At 37.6% G+C, this 27,588-nt stretch overlaps 1 long non-coding RNA gene across 1 annotated transcript in view; it reads left to right on the top strand.

Annotated features, from left to right (window-relative positions):
- LOC105861952 (uncharacterized) overlaps nucleotides 1-27,087 on the top strand; it is a 106,282-nt gene extending 79,195 nt beyond the window's left edge. Inside the window, exons 3-4 of the long non-coding RNA XR_001149812.2 lie at nucleotides 25,084-25,222; nucleotides 25,929-27,087. This is a non-coding gene — a long non-coding RNA (uncharacterized LOC105861952). The remainder of the gene's footprint in view (nucleotides 1-25,083; nucleotides 25,223-25,928) is intronic.
- The last annotated feature ends 501 nt before the right edge of the window (nucleotides 27,088-27,588 follow it).

Below are 27,588 nucleotides of genomic sequence, written 5' to 3'. Positions count from 1 at the left end.
TTGGAGATCTGTGTAATATGTGACTTAGAATTATTCCTCCAAAGAGGATAACTGAGACAGAGCACAGTATATCCTAGAGACAGGACAATGGCAGTATGTATGAAAGTGTCCACCACTGTTGTGTTGAAATTAGAAGCAGGATGAGGAATGATGGTGCAGAGCACAAAAGCATCTGCTGCTGTGACCAGATATAAGGCCAATATATCCATTTTCTAATGTTTGCCATATGTCTAGGTTATAAAAAAGCATTTTCCTTAATTTCAGATACTGTGGAATCTGCATTAGAAAAGAAGCTGACCTTTTTTCTCTTAACCACCAAAAGTTTGGAAAATGAGTTTTATTATTTTAGGAAAGATCTTTGACCTGATTTGGGGTACCTAGGAAGATAAGAATAAAGATAACTGTGAAAAATTAAAAAAAAAGTGGATGGGAAAGTGTTTTTGTTCTATAATTTCTTTTAAAAATTTAGTCTTTGTTTATGGTTTGCAGAAATCTTACTATGATGCATATACTCATGTTTTTCTTTGATTTTTTTTCCTGTTTGGAGTTCATAGACCTTGAAATCGTGGGTAGTTGTTTTTCATCAATTTTGGATAAAAATGATCTCTTCAAGGATTTTTTTCCCATTCATTTTCTTCTCTCATTCTGGGGCTCTATTATATATATATGTTAGACATTTCCCCGAATTCCACATGTCTCTAATGCTCATTTATGTATTTTTATTCATTTCTCCTCTCTTTGTACCAGTTTGGATATTTCCTACATACCTATTTACCAGTTCACTCTGTATCTTTTATGCTGTATCTCATCTGCTGCTAAACACATGTAATCAATTCTTAAATCCAGATATCTTGTTTTTAAGTTATAGAATTTCATTAATTATTTAAAAAATATATCATAATTCTTTAGTGAAAGTCTCTATATTATAGAGACAGGATCTCACTATGTTGTTCAGGCTGGTCTTGAACTCCTGGGCTCAAGCAATTCTCCCACCTTGGCCTCTCAAAGTGTTAGGAATACAGGCATGAGCCACTGTGCCTGGTCTAAGTCTCTATCTTTACATTTGTTTTCTCCATGTTTTCCTCTATTTTCTTGAATATATCAATCATAGTTATGTAAAAATACTTTTTAGCTAACTCCACTATCTGGATCACTTGCTGGTTTATTTGTATTATGTTTTTTCACTCTTATTTTTCCATTATATAGTCTTGTATTTTGTTATTTATAGTTATTTTTACTAAATGACAAGCATGCTTAAAAATTATAGAGGCTCAAAATTATCTTCTTCTAGAGGGGTGCATCTACTGATTTGCTGGGAAGTTAGAGATCACCTTAAATAAATCAGAGGGTGAGTCAAGGCTGTGTTAGAGTCCTGGAAAGGCTTGGTCCACATCTGGTTCACCCCTGGTCCTCTGGAATTTTCACATGAGTGCCTGGAATATTCTTCATGGAACTGGTACCCTGGACAGTACTAAACTCAAATTTTGGTATCAGGACACTATGGAAAGGCTGAACTTCCTTTTCAGAGGTTTTATGTTTAGTGTTTCTTCTGTATCACTCTGAGCAGCCTCAGAATTTGGCAAATGTTGTGATGAGAAAACTGGCCATGTACTTAAGAACCAAAAAGTCTTCAAGAAAAGGTCTGTGGTTTCTCTGTCTCCCATCAGCAATTTATTGTTGCTATATGTTAGGCACAAGGGACATGCTTAAAACAAAGTGTTTCAGAAATACTGAAAATAAAGGTCTAGAATATTATGTATTAGGCAAAATAACTAAAAGAATATAGCAGTGTAATTTTTTTTACTTTAATTTTTTTTATTTCAGCATATTATGGGAGTATAGATTTTAAGGTTTCAATAAATGCCCTTTACCCCCCTGCCCCCATAAGTCTGAGTCTCCAGCATGACTATCCCCCAGATGGTGCACATCTCACTCATTATGTATGTATATACCCGCCCCTCACCCCTCCCACCTGCTCAATACCCTATTACTGTAGTACCTATGTGTTCACTTAGGTGCTGCTCAGTTAATACCAGTTTGCTGGAGAATATATCTGGTGCTTGTTTTTCCATTCTTGGGATACTTCACTTAGTAGTATGGGTTCCAGCTCTAACCAGGAAAATATAAGGTGTGCTATATCACCATTGTTTCTTAGAGCTGAATAGTACTCCATGGTATACATATACCACATTTTATTAATCCATTCTTGGATTGATGGGCACTTGGGCTGTTTCCATAGCCTTGGAATTATGAATTGTGCTGCTATAAACATTCGAGTGCAGGTGTCTTTTTTATAGAGTGTCATTGGATCTGTTGGGTAGATGTCCAGTAATGGGATTGCTGGATCAAATGGTAGATCCACTTGTATCGCTTTAAGGTATCTCCATATTGCTTTCCACAGAGGTTGAACTAGTTTGCAGTCCCACCAGCAGTGTAGGAGTGTTGCCCTCTCTCCGCATCCACGCCAGCATTTGTTATTTGGAGACTTTTTGATAAAGGCCATTCCCACTGGAGTTAAGTGATATCTCATTGTAGTTTTGATTTGCATTTCTGATGATTAGAGATGTTGAGCATTTTTTCATATGTTTGTTGGCCATTCTTCTGTCTTCTTTAGAAAAGTTTCTTTTCAAGTCCTTTGCCCACTTTTTAATAGGGTTATTTGATTTTTTTCTTGCTGATTTTCGTGAGTTCTAAGTATGTTCTAGTTATCAGTCCCTTATCAGATGGGTAGGATGCAAAAATTTTCTACCATTCTGTAGGTTGTCTGTTTATCTTCATGACTGTGTCTGTGGCTGTGCAGAAGCTTTTTAGTTTGTTCATGTCCCATTTATTTATTTTTGTTGCTGCTGTGATTGCCTTTGGGGACTTCTTCATAAACTCTTTACCTAGGCCGATGTCTAGGAGAGGGTTTCCAACATTTTCCTCTAGAAATCTAATAGTTTCATACCTTAGGTTTAAGTGTGTTATCCAGCGTGAGTTGATTTTTGTGAGAGGTGAAAGGTGTGGGTCCTGCTTTAGCCTTCTACAAGTGGCTATCCAGTTTTCCCAGCACCATTTATTGAAAAGGGATTCTTTCGCCCAGCGTATGTTTTTGCCTGCTTTGTCAAAGATGAGATGACTGTATGAGGATGGTTTCATATCAGGGTTCTCAGATCTGTGCCACTGGTCAATATGCCTATTTTTGCGCCAATACCAGATTGTTTTACTTACTACAGCTTTGTAGTATAGTTTGATATCTGGCATATTAATACCTCCCATTTTGTTTTTGTTGCCTAGAATTGCTCTTGATATTCGCGGTCTTCTTTGGTTCCATATGAAGCGTAAAATTATTTTTTCTATATCTGTGAAGAATGCTGATGAGTCTCCTATATTTCTATTATTTCAACTGTTTTTTTGGTTTCTGTTTGTATAACTTCCAGGAAGCTCTTATTTTTAATTGTCATGTGAGCTCCAAATAACATTCACATTTGCTTATTAGGTAGCCCCACCTGAGTATATCATTGGCATCTCAAATATCCAAAATAGAACTCATCATTTCCCCTCCAAAATTTTCTTCCTCATGAGTTTTCTACCTCTGTAAATGAAATGACTATCTTCCATTGCTAAGACTATCTCAAAGCCATCGTTTATTTTCTCCTTTTCTTTATTCTCCTCTTCTAGTCTTGTGCAAATCTTTTTGGCATTCTATCTCTAGAAATGACCCTTTTCTGTCCACTCCCACTACTAAGAGAGTAAGGAAAAAAGATAATTGAGTACTAAACCTTAGGAAGCTGTATCTATTTCAAAATCTTGCCTTAGGTTAGCCTAGTCCATGAAATGGTACTTTTGGAATAAAATGTGTAAACTATATAGTTTTTTATGTGGTGAGGTTTTAAGTCTTTTTATTTTCTGTATTTTCCAAATTGTCTTTAAGAAAAATGTATTATTTTTGTAGTTGTGTAATAAAGTTATGATGCAAAAACACTTTATGTGGATTGACAGGAGACTGAAGCTAGCAGAGATGTTTAGATAATATCTGAAAACAATTACCTCCTTGGTTTATAATTATATTTTTTCTCTAAAGACATAAGTATTGTTAAACATTTACATTTAAGTTTTTCTTCAAAAATGCTCAACCAAATGAGGTTTGTGATCTTTGTATATACCAGATTAACGTTACCCTTTGTACTGTAAGGGTTATGGCTATTTCATAAATTTACATTTGTGTAAATTTAAGTAAGGGAAATATGGATATATTCTCCTTGTATAATTTATGAAGAGTAAGGGACCTAATACTAACAAAATATTGTTACAGTAAAATAATTGAATTGGAAAGTATAAGCTGTATTTATACATTAAGATGTTATAGTCTTATTTTTTGATTTTTAGTTCTATTTTCAATGGACTAATCAGTTCATTAATTGATTAAGGGGCCTTGTAAAGGACTAATAGAAAGTCATGAAGGGAAAATATATTCTTAAAAGAAATTCCTTAAACTGTTCTAAAAGGTTTCGCTTATCAATATGAACTTTCTGAAAATCTTTGCTATCCTGTAATAGGCACACATCCACTCTGTGGACACTATAAATTTAACCTGTCAGGGATGGTTTCTTTTGGACTGATTTATGTGTAGTGATGACCTCATTTAAAACCATGGGACATGTGCGCTGACAAGGGTTTGCTCTAGCTGTCACAGGCTAGAGCCCAGTGACATACACCTACCTTGAAAGAGAGCTTCATTGACACACTGATTCTGCCATCTTCATCCAAACAAAATAAGTAGGAAGGCCAGGTTTTGCAGCAATTCAGCCTTAAAAGGGAAGGTAGTTCATTAGTTTGGGTATATTCGGGGTGTGGAGAATATTTTCTTTAAGAATGGAAAGTAACTTGTGGGATTTGTAATAAAAAGATATGTTTGGATTACTGAAAAAAAAAAAGAATGCTGATGAGATTTTAATAGGTATTGCACTGAATCTGTAGATCAGTTTGGGTAGTATAGACATTTTAATGATGTTGAGTCTGCCGATCCACGAGCATGGTATGGATTTCCATCTGTTTACATCCTCTGCTATTTCCTTCCTCAGTGTTTCATAGTTCTCCCTGTAGAGGTCTGTTACCTCCTTGGTTATGTATATTGCTAGGCAATTAGTTTCTTTGCTGCTATCATGAAGGGAATTGAGTTTTTCATTTGGTTCTCAATTTGATTGTTGTTGGCATATATAAATGCCTCTGATTTCTGTGTATTGATTTTATATCCTGAGACTTTACTAAATTCATTTATCAGTTCCAGGAGTTTCTTGGTTGAATCTTTGTGGTTTTCTAAATATCATATCATATCATCAGCAGACAGTGAAAGTTTGTTCTCTTCTTCCCCTATTTGGATACCTTTAATTTCACTATCCTGTCCGATTGCTGTAGCCAGGACTTCCAGCACTATGTTGAATAGAAGTGGAGATAGTGGGCAGATTTGTCTGGGTCCAGTTCTAAGTGGGAATGCTTTCAGTTTTTCCCCATTCAATATGATGTTGGCTATGGGTCTCTCATATGTGGCTTGTATCATTTTTTAGGTGTGTTCCTTCTATGCCTATTTAATTAAGTGTTCGTATCATGAAAGAGTGTTGGATTTTGTCAAAAGCTTTTTCTGCATCTGTTGAAAGAATCATGTGGTCTTAGTTTTTCCTTCTGTTTATGTGGTGAATTGCATTTATAGATTTACGTATGTTGAACCACCCTGCATCCGTGTGATGAAGCCCACTTGGTCGTGATGGATTATTTTTTTCATAAGCGTCTGGATTCGGTTAGCTAGGATTTTGTTGAAAATTTTGCATCCATATTCATTAGGGATATTGGTCTGTAGTTTTCTTTTTTTGTTGCATCCTTTCCTGGTTTTGGTATCAGAGTAATATTCGCTTCATAAAAGGTGTCGGGGCGGTTTCCGTTCTTCTCGATGTTGTGGAATAGTTTCTGCAAGATAGGTACTAGTTCTTCTTTGTAAGTGTGGTAAAATTCGGGTGTGAAGCCATCTGGACCGGAACTGTTCTTTTTAGGGAGATTTTTAATTGCTGTTTCTATTTCAGCTGTTGAGATTGGTCTGCTCAGGGAATCTATTTCTTCCTGGTTGAGCCTAGGGAGGCTGTGTGTTTCTAGAAATTTGTACGTTTCCTCCACATTTTCCAGTTTGTGTGCATAAAGATTTTTGCAGTATTCATAAATTATATCTTCTGTTTCTTTGAGATCTGTTGTATTGTCTCCTTTTTTGTTCCTGATGGAGCTTATTAGAGATTTCTCTTTTCTGCTTTTCGATAGCTAAGCCAATGGCATGTAAATTTTGTTTATTTTTCAAAGAACCAACTTTTAGTTTTATTAATCTCTTGAATAGCTTCCCTGTTTTCAATTTCATTTAGTTCTGATTTGATCTTGTTGATTTCACTTCTGCTGGGTTTGGTGTTGCTCTGTCCTTCTTTTTCCAGCTCTTTGAGTCATTTCATTAGATTGTCTATACGTGATCTTTTTTTTTTTTTATTTTGGCATATTATGGAGGTACAGATTTTAAGGTTTCAATAAATGCCCATTTCCCTCCCTCCCCCCAAAAGTCTGAGTCTCCATCATGACCATCCCCCAGATGGTGCACATCTCACTCATTGTGTATGTATATACCCGCCCCCTCCCCCCTCCCACCTCCCCAATACCCTATTACTGTAGCACCTATGTGTCCACTTAGGTGCTACTCAGTTAATACCAGTTTTCTGGAGAATATATCTGGTGCTTGTTTTTCCATTCTTGGGATACTTCACTTAGTAGTATGGGTTCCAGCTCTAACCAGGAAAATATAAGATGTGCTATATCACCATTGTTTCTTAGAGCTGAATAGTACTCCATGGTATACATATACCACATTTTATTAATCCATTCTTGGATTGATGGGCACTTGGGCTGTTTCCACAGCCTTGCAATTATGAATTGTGCTGCTATAAACATTCGAGTGCAGGTGTCTTTTTTGTAGAGTGTCACTGGATCATTTGGATAGATGCCCAGCAATGGGATTGCTGGATCAAATGGTAGATTCACTTGTATCGCTTTAAGGTATCTCCATATTGCTTTCCACAGAGGTTGAACTAGTTTGCAGTCCCACCAGCAGTGTAGGAGTGTTCCTCTGTCTCCGCAACCACGCCAGCATTTATTGTTTGGAGATTTTTTGATAAAGGGCATTCTCACTGGGGTTAAGTGATATCTCGTTGTGGTTTTGATTTGCATTTCCCTGATGATTAGAGATGTTGAGCATTTCTTCATATGTTTGTTGGCCATTCTTCTGTCTTCTTTAGCAAAATATCTGTTCAAGTCCTTTGCCCACTTTTTAATGGGGTTATTTGATTTTTTCTTCCTAATTTTCGTGAGTTCTAAGTATATTCTAGTTATCAGTCCCTTATCGGATGCATAGGACGCAAAAATTTTCTCCCATTCTGTAGGTTGTCTGTTTACTTTCATGACTATTTCTTTGGCTGTGCAGAAGCTTTTTAGTTTGTTCATGTCCCATTTATTTATTTTTGTTGCTGCTGTGATTGCCTTTGGGGACTTCTTCATAAACTCTTTGCCCAGGCCGATGTCTAGGAGAGTGTTTCCAACTTTTTCCTCTAGAGTTCTAATAGTTTCATACCTTAGGTTTAAGTCTGTTATCCAGCGTGAGTTGGTTTTTGTGAGAGGTGAAAGGTGTGGGTCCTGTTTTAGCCTTCTACAGGTGGCTATCCAGTTTTCCCAGCACCATTTATTGAAGAGGGATTCTTTTCCCCAGCGTATGTTTTTGTCTGCTTTGTCAAAGAGGAGATGGCTATATGAGGATGGTTTTATATCAGGATTCTCACATCTGTTCCACTGGTCAATATTCCTGTGTTTGTGCCAATACCATATTATTTTAATTACTACAGCTTTGTAGTATAGTTTGATATCTGGCATATTAATGCCTCCCATTTTGTTTTTGTTGCCTAGAATTGCTCTTGATATTCGGGGTCTTCTTTGGTTCCATACGAAGCTTAAAATTATTTTTTCTATATCTGTGAAGAATGCTGATGGGATTTTAATAGGTATTGCATTGAATCTGTAGATCAGTTTGGGTAGTATAGACATTTTGATGATATTGAGTCTGCCGATCCACGAGCATGGTATGGATTTCCATCTGTTTACATCCTCTGCTATTTCCTTCCTCAGTGTTTCATAGTTCTCCCTGTAGAGATCTTTTACCTCTTTGGTTAAATATATTCCTAGGTACTTTAATTTCTTTGTTGCTATTGTGAAAGGAATTGAGTCTTTGATTTGGTTCTCAATTAGATTGTTGTTGGCGTATATGAATGCCTCTGATTTCTGTGTATTGATTTTGTATCCTGAGACTTTACTAAATTCATTGATCAGTTCCAGGAGTTTCTTGGTTGAATCCTTGGGGTTTTCTAGATACAATATCATATCATCAGCAAACAGTGAAAGTTTGATCTCTTCTGCCCCTATTTGGATACCTTTGATTCCATTTTCCTGTCTGATTGCTGTAGCCAAGACTTCCAGCACTATGTTGAACAGAAGTGGAGATAGTGGGCAGCCTTGTCTGGTTCCAGTTCTAAGTGGGAATGATTTCAATCTTTCCCCATTCAGTATGATGTTGGCTATGTGTCTGTCATATATGGCTTGTATCATTTTTAGGTATGTCCCTTCTATGCCTATTTTCTTAAGTGTTCGTATCATGAAAGGGTGTTGAATTTTGTCAAAAGCTTTTTCTGCACCTATTGAAAGAATCATGTGGTCTTTGTTTTTGCTTCTGTTGATGTGGTGAATTGCATTTATAGATTTACGTATGTTGAACCGTCCCTGCATCCCTGGGATGAAGCCCACTTGGTCGTGGTGGATTATTTTTTTGATAAGTGTCTGGATTCGGTTAGCTAAGATTTTGTTGAAAATTTTTGCATCTATATTCATTAGGGATATTGGTCTGTAGTTTTCTTTTTTTGTTGCATCCTTTCCTGGTTTTGGTATCAGAGTAATATTCGCTTCATAAAAGGTGTCGGGGAGGTTTCCGTTCTTCTCGATGTTGTGGAATAGTTTCTGCAAGATAGGTACTAGTTCTTCTTTGTAAGTATGGTAAAATTCAGGTGTGAAGCCATCTGGACCGGGACTTTTCTTTTTAGGGAGAATTTAATTGCTGTTTCTATTTCAGCTGTTGAGATTGGTCTGTTCAGGGAATCTATTTCTTCCTGGTTGAGCCTAGGGAGGCTGTGTGTTTCTAGAAATTTGTCCATTTCCTCCACATTTTCTAGTTTGTCTGCATAAAGATTTTTGTAGTATTCATAAATTGTATCTTGTATCTCTTTGGGATCAGTTGTGATATCTCCTTTTTTATTCCTGATGGAGCTTATTAGAGATTTCTCTTTTCTGCTTTTCGTTAGCTTAGCCAATGGTGTGTCAATTTTGTTTATTTTTTCAAAGAACCAACTTTTTGTTTTATTAATCTCCTGAATAGCTTTCCTGTTTTCAATTTCGTTTAGTTCTGATTTGATCTTGTTGATTTCACTTCTTCTGCTGGGTTTGGGGTTGTTCTGTTCTTCTTTTTCCAGCTCTTTGAGTCGTTTCATTAGATTGTCTATTTGTGATCTTCTTGTCTTTTGGTTATAGGCATTTATGGAGATAAACTTTCCTCTCAGAACTGCTTTAGCTGTGTCCCAGAGGAGTTGATAACTTGTCTCTCCATTGTCATTTTCTTCATAGAACTTTTTTATTTCCGTCTTGATTTCTTCATTTACGAATTAATCATTTAGTAGGAGGTTGTTTAATTTCCAGGTTTTTGTGTAGAAATGTGAGTTTCTGTTAGGGTTGATTTCTAGTTTTATTCCACTGTGATCTGAGAAGGTACATGGTATGATTTCTATTTTTTTTAAATTTCTTGAGATTTTCTTTGTGTCCTAGGATATGGGCAATCTTAGAGAATGTCCCGTGAGCTGATGAGAAGAACGTATATTCAGTGGATTTTGGGTAGAATGTTCTGTAGATGTCTGTCAGACCCAATTGTTCTAGAGTTTTGTTTAAGTCCATTATTTCTTTATTAATTTTCTGTTTGGAAGATCTGTCTCGTGCCGTCAGTGGGGTGTTGAAATCTCCGGCGATTATGGAGTTGCTATTAATCCATTTGCTTAGATCCAGTAAGGTTTGCTTTATGAATCTGGGTGCACCTAAGTTGGGTGCATATATATTTAAAATTGTTATCTCTTCTTGTTGGACTGTGCCCTTCACTATTATATAATGACCCTCTTTGTCTTTTACTACTTTTGTTGGTTTAAAAACTAAATCGTCTGAAATTAGAACTGCCACACCAGCCTTCTTTTGGCTTCTATTTGCTTGGAATATTGATCTCCACCCTTTTATTTTGAGTCTATATGCATCCTTGCAGTTTAGATGTGTTTCCTGAAGACAGCATATACTTGGCCTGTATTTTCTTATCCATTCAGCCAGCCTATGTCTCTTGAGTGGAGAGTTTAAGCCATTCACATTTATTGAGAGAACTGATAGGTAAGGTAGATTACTGATCATTCTGTTGGGTTGGATGTTGTTGCTATGATTTCTGTCTTGAGCCATTGTAATATCTGGCCTTTAATATCTTTGGGTTTTGGTTGTTTTTATATTCGTGGGTTATTATTATGATGTTCCGTGCATAACGCTGTTTTAAGTACTTCTTGTAGGGCTGGTCTTGTCTTGGTGAATTCTCTGAGCCTTTGCTTGTCTGAGAATGTTTTTATTTCACCTTCATATACGAAGCTTAGTTTTGCAGGGAATAATATTCTAGGCTGGGCATTGTTTTGTTTCAAAAGAGTGACAGTGGGGCCCCAGTCTCTCCTTGCTTGTAAAGTCTCATTAGAGAAGTCTGATGTTATTCAAATTGGCTTTCCCTTGTATGTTACTTGCTTCTTTTGTCTTACAGCTCTTAGGAAGGCCTCTTTAGTTGATACTTTGGTTAGTCTGATGACTCCATGTCGTGACGTCTTCCTGTTTGCATTGAATCTCCCAGGGGTCCTCTGAGCTTCTTAAACTTGTATATCAAGATTTTGAGCAAGGCCTGGGAAATTTTCCTCTATATCTTCAAACAGCTTGTCCATCCCTTGAGTGTTGTCTTCTTCCCTTTCTTGTAACCCTATGACCCTCACATTAGGTTTCTTCACATAATCCCACAGCTCTTGTAGGCTTTGCTCTTTTATCTTATTTCTCTGCTCTATTTCTGTGACTGATTTATTTAATTGGAGGGTGTTATCTTCAAGCTCTGAGATTCTTTCTTCTGTTTCATCTGCCCTGTTCTTGAGACTTTCCACTGTATTTTGTAGTTCCTTGAATTGATTCTTCCTTTCCAGGAGTTCGGTTACACTTTTCTTCAATGTGTCTATTTCTTTTCTCATATCCTGGAGACTTTTTGTGGTTTCTTTGTGTTGGTTATTGAGTTGTTGCAGCTGGGTGAATGTTTTTATGTTCCACATACGAAATTCCTCTTCTGTCTTATTGGTTGCCTGTTTGTGGTCGGTGTCCGTTTCTAGGGGGCTGGTGCTCCTCTTTGGGGGTGTGTTTTCCGTTTTGTTCTTCATATTTCCTGAGTTCTTTTGCTGATTTCTTCCCATGTTGATCAGTTGTTGTTTCTTTCCATAGGTTATTGTTTGGGTATTCAGACACCTTGTTTAGTTTCTGAGGCGTTAGGTGGTGCCAGTGGGTGAAATTGGACCACTCCCTGTATATTGAGTCAGTGGGTGCCGTGGAAAGGCTGTGCAAGATGCCGTCCCTGTCAGTAGGTGGCATTTGCTTGGAGGAACAGGCTATGGTGTTGATTTTGAGTCCTGTTATCAGCTCTCGTTCTGGGCGGAGCTGGGTTGGGTAAGCCTGCCCTCAGGCCGTTAGCAGGGGTCAAAGTTCTGTCGTCTGCTTCCAGGGAAAGCTGTCAGGGCGGGGCTGGAATGGTCCCGCTCAGCCAGAAAGTCTGGGTGTCGGGGTGGGGCTGTCTGAGACCCGCAGTCTGCAGCAGTCCTCGCTTCTTTCCACCCTCCCCATCTCCGCAGCTACTCCTGGGCCTCTGCCAGCAGGCCAGACCACAAGCCACCAGGCCTCCCCAGACTGTGATGCCGGTGGGGAGGTTCCCTGCACAGGAACGCCACCTGGGTTGGGCGCACAGCCTCCTCCTGGGAGGAGGGTTGCCCTCTAGGACACCGATCCGCCCCTGGAGGCACACAGACCTCAGTAGGCTGTTCACGTATAACCCTTCTGTGCCCCGGGCAATGCTAGCCCTTGGTGCAGGGGATCTGGTCTGCAGGTCTGACCTCTGGGTCCCAGAGTTCAAACTGTATTCCCACCAGGATTTCCGGTCCTAATTCACCCACAGGGAGCCCAAGCTGGGTCTATGTTTCTCAGCCTCTGAGTTGGCACCGTTTTCCTGGGAACACGGTGCCAGCAGCACCTGGGAGGGCGGGCGGGGTCCCAAACGGGAAGGTCCCGTTCCCTGGAGGTGCCTCCGGCTGGTGGCTGTATTGTCTCTCTGGGCAGCCGCGGGTAGGGTCGGCAGAGGGGAGGAGGAGGCAATATGGTGCCTGCCGCGCGGCTCGGGTCCGTGCACATGGAGGTGCCCGGAGGAAGTTGGGAACCGGGTGCCACGTCTGCTACAGGCTCACCTTTGGCAGGCGGCAGCGGTCTCTGGGCTGGTGTCCGCAGGTCTCTCCACCCGCTGGGGAGCCCACCAGCAGTCCCGAATGCAGGGGAGGGGAAACAGCAAATCCACCTACCCTTGCCGCTGGTCTCCGGGCTGCTCCGGTGGTCTCAGCCTCCAGTTCTCCTCCGCATCCTCCTCCCGTGGAGTCTCCCGGGGTCTCTGGTACCCCTCCTTCTGGCCCTTGTCCGCTGTATGCTCGTCTTCTTGCTTCCTTCCTCTAGTTTCTGCTAGAATCTGTCTTTTCTTCAGAGACCCTCTGTCTGGCGGTGTTATTCATCCGCCATCTTGCCAGGATCGATCGGTGTTTTATTTTTTGATGCTACTTTCCTAACCTCATCTTTGAATTGGTCATGTCAGTAGATAGAAATAAAATTGATTTTTAAAAAGAAATTTTTATTTTGGAATAATTTCAGATTTACAGAAATGTTTCAAAGATAGTACAGAGAGTCCTTGCATCCTCCTTACCCAGTTTTTCTTACCATTAATAATACCTAATGGGTGCAGTGCACACTGTCTGGGGAATGGGCATGCTTCTAGGTCTGACTTGGGTGGGGCAAAGGCAATATATGTAACCTAAACCTTTGTACCCCTGTAATATTCTGAAATAATAAAAAATTTAAAAGATAAATATCTTACATCACTATGGTACAGTTATTAGATCTAAGAGACTCACATTGTTACATTACTATTAACTAAATTTTGGGCTTTATTTGGAATTCAGCATTTTTTCTACTAATATCCCTTTTCTATTCCAAACTCCTTTCCAAGAAATCACATGACATTTAGTTACCATATCTGTATAGTCTTCTCTCATCTGTGACACTTTATTCTTTCCTTGTTTCTAATGACACTGGCAGTTTTGAGGTACTGGCCAAGTATTTTGTAGAATCTCTCTATTTGGGTTTATCTGATATTTTTCTCATGATTAAACTAGCAGTTATTTGTTTAAAGAAGAATACTACAATGGTGAAGTTCCTTTCTTATCACATGATATCAAAGGGTACATACTATCAACATGATTTATCACTGGTGATGGCAACCTTCATTATTTTCCCAAGGTGGTAGTAGCTGGGTTTCTCTATGTAATTACTATTTGCTCCATTCCCATCCACACTTCATTCTTAGGAAGCAAGTATCTAAGTCTAGCTCACACTTAATATTGGGGAGGGAGATTAAGATTTGCTTTCTGTAGTGGTTTATATCTACAAAAATTATTTGGAATTCTTCTCTAAATTTTGTCTCTGCTGGCCCATTTTATTATGTATTAAATTATTTATATTAGTATGGAATCATGTATATATATTTTATACTTTGGATTGTAATCCACTACTACATTTTTATTGCACAAATTGTTCCAGCTTCTGCCATTGGGAGACATTTCAGTTTGGCTCCTGTATCCCTTAGACATAACCTATCCTTTTACTTATTTTCTTTAGCACTTCCTTACTTTCTTGCATTGCAAGATGCTCCCAGCTTATCTTGTATTTCCCTTGCCCCAAGTCATTTCTCCAAAGAGCCCTGGTTACTTTTATTAGAGAATGGTATTTAGAAACCAGTATCTGGGTGCTGGGTATGCTCATCACTAAAGGGATGTCGCCATTTCTAGGTGTTCCCAGTGGATAGAGTTAGGAAATCTATATATGTGTACTAACCCATATATATGCACGCATCTACAACTGTTTCTGTATCTATTAATCTGTATAAATATTAAGCTAAATATAAGTTTATACTAACATTTCCAACTCTAATTCAGCATCACATGATTTAAATATCATTTTTGGTTGAATGTCTGTTCAGACCTTTTGCTAATTATTTTATTGATTTTTCTCATTGTTGAGTTTTAAAAGTTTTAAGTTAAAGATACACCTTATATCTAGTTATGAATCAATTATCAGACATATGATTTGAAAACATTTTCTTCCAATCTGTAATTTGTCTTTCCATTCCCTGAACAGCATATGTCATAGGACAAAAGTTTTAATTTTTGATATAGTCCAATTTATCAATTTTTGCTTTTATAGATTATAATGTCATGTCTAAGAACTCTAATTCAAGGTAATGAATATTTTTCCTGTCTTTTCATTTAGGAGTTTTATAGTTTTATACTTTAAAGTTTTATACTATAAAGTCCTATGATTCATTTTTAGTTAATTTTGGTGGAAGATGTGAGATAAATGTTGAGGTTCATTTTTTCAGCATATGAATCTCCAATTGTTATAGCACCATTTGTTGAAATGATGATTCTTTCATCATCGACTTGCCTTTACATCTTTGTAAAAAATATTTAACTATATTTACATGGGTCCATTTGGGGTTTTCTATTCTAATACATTGAGGTATTTGTTTATACTTTACTTTTGTCAATACTACACTGTCTTGATTATTGTAGCTTTATAGTACATCTTGAAATTGAGTAATTTGAGTCTTCTGACTTTGCTTTTCCTTTTCAGAGTTGTTTTAGCTATTATAGTACCTTTGCCTTTACATACAAATTTTAAAATAAGCTTGTGAATATCTGCAAAATGATGAATTTTGATTGGGATTTTATTGAATCTGTAGATCAAATTGGGGATAATTGACATCTTAAGAATATTAAGTCTTCCAATCCACAAACATGACATATGTCTCAATTTAACTGTCTCATTTGACTTCTTATATTGGTGTTTTGTAGCTTGTCACATACATATCCTGCACATATTTTGTTGGAATTTTACCTAAGTACTTCATTTTTGGGGTGTTAACCCAAATTCTATTTTCTTATTTGAAATTCCAATAATTTATTCCTAGTATACAGAAATGAAATTTTTTATATATTGACCTTGTATCTTGTGACCTTGCTAAACTTAACTTATTATTAATAGTTCCAGGAGCTTTATTGTAGATTATTTGGGATTTTCTAAATAAAGATATTTTTTCCCTTTCTAATATGCATACCTTTTATTTATTGTCTTATTGCACTAGCTAGGAATTTCAGTACAATGTTTCATAGTAGTGGTGAGAAAGGATATCTGCCTTGTTCCCAATCTCAATGGAAAATCACTCAATTGTTCACTGTAGGTTTTACATAGATAGCTTTTATTAGGTTAAGGCTAATATTCTATTTCTAAGTTGCTGAGAGTTGTTATCACGAATAAATATTTAATTTTGTTGAATATTTTTAGCATAAATTTATATGGTCATTTGGTGTTTCTTATTTAGTCTGACAATATGAGAATTACATTTATTAATTTTTGAATGGTGAACCAACTTTGAATTCCTGGGATAAACCCCACTTGATCTTGGTGTATTATGTTTTTTATATATTGCTAGCTTTAATTGGCTAATATCTTAGTAAGAATGTTTGTATCTATGTTCCTGAGCGATATTGGCCTTTAGTGCATTTTTTTTCTTGTAACATCTTTGATTTAGACGTTAGGATGATACTGGCTTCATAAAATGAGTGGTGTAGTTTTCTCTATTTTGCTTTCTGAAAGAGACTATAAAATTGGTATGTTTTACTTAAATGTTTGGTAAAATTGATGAGTGAAACCATCTTGCCTGGGGGGTTCTTTTTAAAAATATTTTAACTACAAAATTTGTTTCTTAAATGGATGTCCGGCTATTCAAATTATCTATTTTTCCTTGAGGTACATTTTTAGCTTGTGTGTTTAAGGAATTGATTCACATAATCTAAGTGTATAGGCTAGATTGATTGTAGTAGTCCCCCTGCTATACTTTCAAGGTCTGTAGGATCAGCAATGATGTATTATTCTGTTTCAGTCCTCATATTGGTACTTCTTCTCTTCCATATTTTTTGTTTGTTAACCTGGCTACAGGGTTTTTTGTTTTTTGTTTTTTTTTTTTTTCAATTTTATTGATCTATTCAAATAACCAGAGTTCAGTTTCATTGATTTTTCTCTATTGTTTTTCTGTTTTCAATTTTATTGATTTCTGCCCTAATTTAAGATTTTCTCTTCTTTCTCCAGTTTCCTCAGGTAGTAGCTTAGGTTTTTGATTTTATGTCTTTCTTCTTTTCTGATATCACATTAACTTCTCTAAATTTTACTCTCAGTACTGCTCTTGCTGCACACTCAAATTTTGACATTTTGTATTTTCATTTTCACACAGTTTAAAATATTTTTACATTTCCATTAAGATTTACTCTTTGATCCATAGGTTATTTAGAAGTATATTGTTTTGTTTCTTAATATTTGAGTATTTAAAAATACCTTTATATTATTTATTTATAGTTTAACTTTGTTATGGTCTGAAAATATACTTTACATGATGATTTCTGTTATTTTAAATGTGTTCATGTTTATTTTATGGCCAAGAATATGGTCTATTTTAGTGAATGTTCCATGTGCATTTGATGAGAAAGTGTATTGTGCTGTTGTTAGGATAGCGTATTTTAAAAATTCAGATAAAGCTGTTTGATTACACTGTTAAAGTTGTCTATATCCTTGTTGATTTTCTTTCTGTGTGTTCTACTAATTGCTTAGAGAGAGGTGTTGAAATTTATAGCTATAATTGTGGATTTGTCTATTTCTGTTTTTATCTCTATCAGTTTTTGCATTACATACTTTGAAGCTTTGTTGTTAGGTACATACCTGCATAGGATTTTTGTGTCTTCTTGTAAAATTGATTCCTTTATCATTAAGTATTGTCTCTTTATCCCTTGTAATATTCCTTTTTCTGAAGTCTACTCTGTCTGAAATTAACATAATTCAACTAGGTTTCTTTTGGTTAGTGTTTGATGCTATCTCTTTCTCCAATTCATTACTTATATGTCTTTATATTTAACGTTGGTTTGTTGTAGACACCATATAGTTTGACCTTACTTTTTTATACAACCTATTTCTTTTTTCTACTCGTGTTTTTAGATTATTTGCTTTAAAATTATTACTAATATTGTTGAATTAAAATCTGTCATCTTGCTAGTCGTTTTCTATTTATTACAGGTCTTGTGAATTATTTTCCCTCTTTTTATGCCTTCTCTGTTTTTAATTGGGCAATTTATATGATTCCATTTTATCTCCTCTACTAAGATCACTTAGATCTCTTAAACTATTTAAGTGGTTACTTTAGAGTTTACAGTATAAATTTTAAAATAATCTGAGGTCCCCTTCCAGTAATATTATACCAGTTCTTGTGTAGTGTAAAGACTGTATCCATCCCTTGTGCCATTGTTGTTATATATTATTTTTACATATGCTATAAACATCCTATACATTGTTACCATTAATGCTTTAAACTGTTATCTTTTAATGCCCTTAAAATGAAAGAAAATATTGCATTTTGAGTACATTTATTCTGTAATCAAGGTTCTTAATCTCTTTGTGTAGATCCAAGTTTCTAACCCCTGTTGCATTCCTTCTGCCTTCAGAACTTCCTTTAGCATATCTTGTATGGTAGGTGTGCTAGAAATTCTCAGTTTTTGTTCATCTAAAAATCTTTATTTCTTCTTTGCTTTTATGGGATATTTTCAATTGGTATAAAATTCTGGGTTGAATCTTTCAACACTTTAAAGATGTGACTCTGAGAACACCAGCAAGGTAGAGGTACCAACACTCATCTCCTCCACTAAAACAACAAATAAACAACTGCATACCAATGAAAATAGCTCTGGGAGAGCTCCAGACTACAAAGCAGCAGAAACCTTGTGGAGTGCAAGAACTGAGGATGGAGACATAGGAAAGGGTAAAATGTATTTTACTTACATCACCCCATCCCCTACTCCAGAGCAGCTCAGAACCAAGAGGGATCCATTTGCTATGGGGAAAAGCAGAACAGAGAGATTCCAGCCAATCTTCCTAACTATCATGGACACCTTCAGCTTTAGCTACTGAGGACTCTTTCAGTCTTCATCAATGATGAGCCTAGCTAACAGGCTTGGCCAGAACCCACACTTCAGTGCTTCCCTAGAGAAGGAGCTGTCACTGTGCCCCCTCCCTGGGGCTGGAGCTACTGTTGCACTGAGCCCTGTCCCCAGGGAACCAAGTTGCTGTTGTGCCCCACCATCCAGGATCAAAACACCAAACTCGTTTGCCAGCTATGGGACTAGAGCTGTGCTGTCCTCTGCGCCACCACCTGGGGCCTAAATCTCAGCTGTGACATATCATCACCAGAGCTGTGCTACAACTTCTCTGCACTCCACTCTCTGGGTCCTGAGTCATGGCTTAATTCTGTCATCATGGGGGCTGCACTTCTACTGCTCTTCCCCATCCCCTGGGTCCTGAGTCACAGCTTTGAACCAATCACCAGGGCTGCACTGTCACTGCTCTGCATCACACGTCTGGAATTCTGAGTCACAGTTTCATTTTTCCATCACTAGGGCCATACTGCTGCTATTCTGTGCTCTGCCTCTGGGATCCTAAGTTGTAGCTTTGATCCACCATCATGAGGGCCATGGTGCTCCTGCTCTGCACCCCACAATCCCCTGGGACCTATGTCCCATTTGTGACCTGTCTTCAGGAACATGCTGCTGTGAAGCCCAGCCCAGGGCTCAGGCCACTGTTGCACCCTGTTATCCATGGGCCTCTGACCCTACTGCATCCTGCTATACCCAGGAATAACTCACTGCAGTGTACCCCAGAGACCTAGACCCTGGCTCTATGGGCAATATGCACACACTTGCACCTCAGATACCTGTGCCATTGCTGTACCAAGTGTGTTCATAGCTGAAGTTCCAGGCATCATGGTAGTTCCAAGCACCCCTAGCTCAGAATCACAGTTCCACTACTGCTTTGAGTGTCTGGGTTCCAAACACCAGCGCCACTACTGCAATAAGCACACATTCTCCCTGGTTTCCAGACACAGCTGTGTTCATGCTAGCATGACAGACACAGTACCAATAAAGGATCCCCTCAGCTAGAACTTCCCTCCATGGGAGAAGAGGAAAGAAAAAAGACCCCAGCAGCCTTCACCACTGAGGAACCTAAAAACACTAGCAGTCACCACAGCTGTTGACAACCACAGCTTTTATTGCTGAGGACCACCTCAGTATTCACTGATATTGACCTGAGCTGACAGAACTTCACAGAGACTATGCCACGGTACCTTTCCTGGAACTGTAAATGCTTCACTTGACATAGTGTAAACCCTTGTAGCCACTCATCTGTAAATTTATATCTTTCACCAAATTTTGGTCATTATTTCTTCAGATTTCTTTTCTGCCTTATTTTCTCTCTTATACTTCTGGGACTCCAATTACACATGGGTGAGACCTTTTGATACTGTCCCACAAGTCCTTTTCTTTTTGAAAAATTTTCTCTCATTCCCTGTTATTGGCCACTTCTTGTAAAAAAAATGAAAAAAAAAGTATAGAAAATTAAGTTTAAGAAGAGAAAAAAAGAGAGAAAAAAGAAAATTTTTCTCTCTGTTCTTCAGATAGATCAAACAAAGTCATCTGGTTTTCAAATTCACGGACTGTTTTATCTGTTGACATCATTCTGTTGTTAAGCTCACCCAGTAGATATTTTCGTTCAGATATTGTATTGTTCAGTTCTAGAATTTTCATTTTTTTTATAGATCTAGGGTTTCTAAATTTTTTTTCTTTGCTGAGGTTTTCTATCCTTTCATTGCAAGCATAGTTTCCTTTACCTCATTGCACGTAGTTATAATAGCTGCTTTAAAATCCTTGTCTGTTATTTCCAACACCTGGGACATCTCAAGGTTTGCCTTGATCAATCGTCTTTTCCCTTAGTAATCAGTCACATTTTCCTGGTTCTTGTTATATTGAATAATTTTGGATTGCATCCTGGACAATGTGAATATAATGTCAGTGAGATTTTGGATTCTGTTATGCTTCTCCAAAGGGTGTTACTGTTTTTGCTTTTGTTTTAATGGGCAATTAATTTAGCTGTACTCAAAATTCAAACTCTGTTCTTTGGTAGCTCAAAGTTCCGTTCAGTTATTTTTATCTTTAGATGGAATTCTGGGAGTCTGCCTTGTTCATGGGAAATTCAGTGATCATCTAGCTTATACACATAGTTTAGTGCTCTACTTTTCTGAATCTCTTTTTTCCCAGGATTTCCTCTTCATTTTCTGGTTGCAGCAGTTGCCCAAACTCTGTCCTCTGGTTCTTCAGACCAGAAAGACCCAGGGTTTTCTTTTGGAGTTTTAACTTCCCTATATGGTGCAGGTACAGGCTGTGGCATGCCCTCAGGCTATATGCCATGGAACTGGGAAACTCACCCAATGCAGTTTGTTTCTTCCATATGTCAACTCTCCTCCAGAATCTGCCTGTACACTATCTTCAGGCAGTTGTTTTTTATATTTTGCCTAGAGCTTTTTAATTGTCACCTGTGGGACAATGGGGTGGATCAAATAGGAGTTTACCCAGCCATTACCAGAGCAGAACCCAGTGCTTAATATTTTTAATGACATAAAAATATAGGATGCTTTGTATTATACATAAGTAAGGTTTTTCTACAAGTGGGATATTGTAACAGTTAAGCATAACGACTATTCACAAAAGCATTTTAAAACTTTATTAAACATTTTAGAGCAAGGGGTTTTAAAATGTAACTATTTAGATATAATTACTTGCCTATTCTTCAGCCACTATTATTCAAAGCTTAGTCTAACCTTGTCCTCCAAGTCTGAGTATAACTAACTCACTGTGAAGATGTTCATGGTTTCTAGGGCTTGTTTTTGTGGCTTGAGATAGCTAACCAGTTTTTATTTTAGCTAACATTATTTACCTCCTTTATTTACCTCCTATTATTTACCTCCACTGTGTCAAGCACAGTGTTAGGGTGTAATATATAATGCTTTATATAATCCTCATAACAACTGTATAAGGTATTTATTATTAACATCAGTTTTCAGGTGGGGAAACTGAGGCTCAAGGAGGTCAAATAGCTCCTCCAAGGTCACACATCCGAACTGAGATCGTAATGGTGATCTATTTGACTTCAGTGTCCATCATCTTTCACTTCCACCACAATCCACTCAATCACTGAGCTCTCTTTACTTGGAAAATCTTTCATTGTCTGTCAGTGAAATAATAAGAGGAATAGTTTTGTTAAACTTTCCTAGGTTTTCTTGTCAGATAAATGCCTATTTTATTTGCTTTTCCCTACTTCTAGATCTCTCTTGCTTCATATCAAAGCCAAGAAAAAAAAAAAGAAATATTACACAATAATTTGATGACATCACTTTGTGCAAAAGTCCAGAAATAGTCTCATTCTAATCAAAAGAACATTGCACAACCATTTTGCTAATTTGTCATAGACTTTTCCTTCTGCATCCTGCTATTGGCTTTAGGAAACAACATCATCTAATATAAATAGTGAATACTAGATCCTATGTAACCCTGGGCAAATCACAGGCCTTATCGTTATTTTCCTTATCTATAAAGTAAGCTAATAATAGCTGTACTACTTCCGTCACAGAGTTATCAGATAGCAGGTCAATGAGGTAATGTGTATGAAAACATTTGTAAACTGTAAATCTCTATTTGGGGTCAAGAGATTACAGTTAAAATATGTAAAAATTTGGTTTTATGAATAAGCATACACAGGAATTAAGATCATGTTTCTGCTCTGTGGTATAAACCATGAGTTAAGGTATTAGGGAGACCTGATTTCAAAACCTCTCTGCTACTTATAAACTCTATAGCAGGTTCAACCTATCTAAGTTTCAGGTGCCTTACATGTAAAAGGAGGTTAATAACACCTTCCCTTCCGGGATGATGAAAGGAGTGAATGAAATAATATTTGTGCAAGTGCCTAATAGAGCACTGGAGGTTTCTGGAGGCGACAATGGGTGTCGAGACCTTGGTGAAGACTATGCTTCCTCACTCTATTCTACCTCCAGGCACGGCTCATCGAAGGACTATTACATTCCTTCATTCAATTCGCACAGTAGTCCTGTGAGATCAGCTAAGCAGGTGTTTATTATGCTCATGTTATATATGAGAAAACTAAGAATATTGGCTCTGATTGTGCCATGTACTATCTAACACTAATGAATACCGTCTGATGTCCAAAAAGGGCACCATTGGATGTTTGTTTCTCTTTTTTAAACATGTTAATATTATATTTAATTTAACCCCATATATCCAAAATATTATCATTTCAGTATATAGCCAATTTAAACATTACTGGGCTATTTTATAATCTTTTCTTATTCCAAGTCTTCAAAATCCAATGTGAGTTTTACACTTATAGCACATTTGTGCTATAAGTGTATTTCTCTTTGAAAAGAGTATCTTTGAAAAGAGACATTTGTCTTTGGAAAGAGTATCTTTGGCAGTATTTATCGAAGCTGAGCATACACATACCTTATGACCCAGAAATTCCATACTTAAGTTTATATCAAACAGAAATGAATATATATGTTCATCAAAAGGCATGTAATAGGATGTTCATAGCAGCATTATCTGTAACAGTTCCAAACTGTAAACTACTCAAATTTCCATCAACAGTAGAATGGATAAATAAATTGCAGTGTGGTTACAGAATCAAATTCTATTTAGCACCAAAGATGAATTAATTACTGCTAGACAATGATGAGTCTCCTAAACATAATATTTAATATTAAATGAAAGAAGCTAGCCACAAATGAGTACATCCTGTGTGATTCCATTTATATAAAGTTTTATATAAACAGGCAAACCCAATCTTTGGGTAATAGAAGTCAGGATGGTAGTTACCAATGGGTTGGGGGAAAGGGTGTGACTAGAAAGGGGCCCACGGGAAGGTTCTGGGGTTCTGGTGGTGCCGATATGGATGTGATCACATCATGAAAATTCTTCAAGCTTATTATGATTTTTACACTTTGCTGTATGTATACATACAGAAAATTAACTTCAGTGAATTAACAGATTTTGTTTTAATTCAGGATATTATGGGGGTACAAACATACTGGTTACATGTAATGCATTTGCCTCGCCCAAGCCAGGGCTACAAATGCGTCCTTCCCCCATACAGTGCGCTTCACTTCCATTACTTGTGGATTTACCCCCCTGCCCCAGCCGACACCGCAAGAGTATTACTACAATGTGAATGAACACATTAGTGTTGATCAGTTAGTACCAATTTGATGGCAAGTACACATGGTGCATGTTTTTCCATCCTTGTGATACCTCACTTCGAAGGATGGGCTCAATCTCTCTCCAGGATAATATAAGAGGTCATAGTTCACCACTGTTTTTTGAAGTTGAATAGTATTCCATGACTATATATATATCACAAATTAAAAAGCTTCTGCACAGCCAAGGAAACTATCATTAGAGCGAATAAACCAACTCTCAGAATGGGTTAAAATATTTGCTTTCTACACATCCAAGAAATTAACTTCAGTAAAAAGTTAATTTGCCTTAGGTGAAACAGAAATCCGTTATCTTAGCCAAGGCTTTTCAGTGGCTTTCAGTAGTACTCAGAATAAAATCCAAAGTCTTTACCATGGCCTGCATGGCTATACATACGTGACACGGCCCCCAGAAACCTCCTCCACATCATTTCTTCCACCATTATTCCCCTTGCTTACTCAACTCCAACTACATGGCCTTCTTGCTCCATTCCACCCCAACACTTTGTACTTGCTGTTCCCTCTGCCTGGAACACTCTTTCCTCAGCTTGTCACATGGTTAGTTTCTTACCATATAGGAACCAGCTCAAATGTCACTTCTTCAAAAAGTCCTTCACTCAACACTCCATCTGCAATAGATTTCCCAGTGACTCTTTATCAGATAGCATTATTATTTTTCATAGCATCTGTAACTAGCTGAATTTATCTTGCTTATTTTTATGTATTTATTACTTGTTTATCACCTGTATTCCTCAATACAATATAGACTCCACTAAGGCTGAGATCATGTCTGCTATATTTATTCATCATTGTGTCTTTAATGCCTGACACGCTGCCTAGCACATAGCCAGTACTCATATAAATGTTAGGGTTGAATGAATGAATGAAGATCCCTGGGCGAACTGCCTACTAAGTTATAGCTGGGATATCTGCAACAAAGAAAGACACTTGAGAAGGTATCAGCCATCCTGTTAAAAAGAAAGCTTTGTTAGTACAGCCTCTCTTCTCTTGTCCACTTCAGCTTGGTGAGGAGAAAGCTCAGAGCTTTCCCCAGTGGTCCCATGAACTTTAGCCCATAAGGATTTACTCTATGCAAAGTGCTTTAGATAAAACATCTTATCCTAGGTTTGGAGAAACCAAGTGGAACTTAACTTCTATCCCCCACCCCCAGATTCTCCAAAGAAAAACAAAATATGGTCAACAGCCAGTGGAGTTCCTCACTCCAATCTTATATTCCTGAGAGAACATTGACTTATTGTCGCTTCATCTCTGGGGCAAGTAGTGAACATAGGGAAAGCCTTATATAAAATTGTTCAATAAACAACAGATGTCTTTAACATGTGTTTGAGATCTTTCTTCTCATTTTTCCATGTTAGGTACAACAACTATGACCGGGCTATCATCAATACCGTACCTTATGATGTTGTCCATCATTGGTATATAGCACATCGGACTCTAACAATAGAGTTGAGGAGACCTGAGAATGAGTTTTGACTCAAACTAAGGCCTGGCAAGGTAGGTAGGTCCTAAACTCTAAAGATGTCAAGTAAGCTCATTATACTGAAGCAGTTGAAGAACGGGTACTTATTTATTATGTGAGTCACAATATTAGTATTTATATGTTGCACAGGAAAAAGGGAAAAAGAGTCCTGGGGGTTGGCCCTGGTCCTGCCACTCACTCACTGAATAACCTGGAAGCAGGCCCTATCCCATCTCTAGGCATCAGTGACTCTATTTATATGATGAGGGGGTTTAACTAGATGATTCCTAAGGGTCCTTCCAGCTTCATGATTCCATTTTCTTAAATCTTGATATTTCCACTGGATGAAAAACATTTTCAACTTAGCATAAAACATAATGAAATAGTTTAACCCTTTGAGAAAGTATAGAATAAGAAGTAAAGAGAAAGAAAAGAAAAGAAAAAAAGAAAACAACTACTTGATTTGCTTTACTAAGAGAACATTTACTCAAAAAACAGAAGCACCTCCAGTGCAGGGGCTATTACCTACTATTGCCTTTGTAACTTCCGTTTAGCCTACTACAGGGCTATACACATCTTAATTTCGAAAAGTCCATTTAATTTCAAAAGAAACATACCTCGTTGAATGTAACCAGAGAACAACCTAAAGCTTTTCTTTTAAATGATCTCTTCTGATTTAGGTTACTTTGATCTGCCTTTGTTCTGATGGTGTTTTTTGTCTCTCTCGTTGCCCATTAACAGGTCCTATTCATAGACAACTGGCGTGCCCTACACGGAAGGGAATGCTTCATTGGCTACCACCAACTCTGTGGCTGCTATTTAACAAGAGATGATGTATTAAACACTGCTCGTCTCTTGGGGCTTCAGGCTTAAAATTGACAGCATCAGGATTATGAATATACCTGGTACCCTTGCCACAGGAATTTCGTATCAGTAGAATAATATTGTGTCAAAACCTACTTCAGATTGTCTCCTTACTCCATCCCACAAAACAGAAGCTGTCCCTTTCTTTAGTAGGGGAAGCTTGTTAAAGAGTAGGGCTCTGAGTTATCTGATGTCAGGCCATCTAAGTGTGGTATCTGTCTTCCCCAAGTTATAACATGGGCCCAACATGTTTTTTAAAGCTTTTGATATAATTTTGGTCAATCTACTTTAGAATAATAATCTCCATATAAATAGGAAAGCAATAATAGTCATAAGGTAAAAATTTTTTCCAGCTACATCAGTTAGAAAGAAAGACAGTCTAGAAATAACAAAATCTTGATAAAGCAGCAATTTGCAAAATTTCTGGTCTTAGGATACCTGAACACTCTTAAAAGTTACTGAGGTTCCCCAAAGAGTTCTTGGGTGTGGGATCTTTCTATTGATACTAATTATATCAGATATAAAGACTGAGAAATGTTTAAAGCTCAAGGAACATGGAAGTATGAAGGAAGCTGAATTGAGCCGTCCCAGGGTCAGATTGGCTGAGACCCCGAGTCAGCAGAACGGGAGTCCATTGTTTGTTCCCACGATTAGCAGGACGTGGCTTGTTGACCGGCTGAAGGAACTGTTTCTCCTGGCAAACGGCCAAGAACCTATGGCCTTGCATGCAAGCCAAGGTTACCTGGTAACCAGCACGCGGTGCTAGGCACTTGCAAGATGGCCTAGAATTCAAGGTCTCGCACTCGAGCCGAGATTGTTTGTTATCCGAAAGTGGTGCAAAACATCAAAGAGATCTCTTGTAGAAGGCCATGCTTTTTGCTTTGACTGGAAAAGCAGGTGTTGTTGGCCATGGGAAGTCACGTACCAAAAAGTAGCTGGGAAAGTAGCTGGCATGAGAAAATAGCTGTGGGACACTTGCCCAATTAAACTGTGTATAATAAATTGACCAGCACTTTTCCAGTGCTACAGTCCGAAACCGTCTCTTGTCTCTGTGTCCTTTTTTCTTCTGGGGCTGCAGCCAATTCTGTCTGTCTGTGTCTTAAGTATATGTTCTGTGTATGTCATTCCCCGTTCTGTAATCGGGCCACGACAGAAGTACACATTTCTCAGCTACCAGAGAGATGACAACATCACATGTCATGTAGGCTCTGGAAAAGTCCTCTGTAGAACTCATGAGATAATGACAATGAAAAAAATAAATATCATCTTAATGTTCTTATAAAGAAAATTTTTAACCCACAGACCCACTACAAGGGCCTCAGGGACCCCTCCATATGTCTTCAGACCATACTTTGAAAAACCCATGGGCTAAAGGATACCTTGGAACAGTGCAGTGCTTTACATAGGCCTGTAGATTGAAGGGTTTAACTTGAAACACTGGATCTTTCTCTATAGTCTAACACAACTCCAGACATTGTAGGAATTGGTTGGCAGGACAAGCTCAGTGATAAGTTGGGATCTGAGTTCAAATATAGTG

Source organism: Microcebus murinus, unplaced genomic scaffold (assembly GCF_040939455.1).
Source record: "Microcebus murinus isolate Inina unplaced genomic scaffold, M.murinus_Inina_mat1.0 scaf005_hap2_Mmur4.0, whole genome shotgun sequence".
Classification (NCBI taxonomy): domain Eukaryota; kingdom Metazoa; phylum Chordata; class Mammalia; order Primates; family Cheirogaleidae; genus Microcebus; species Microcebus murinus.
This window is presented reverse-complemented; position numbering and strand designations above follow the sequence as displayed.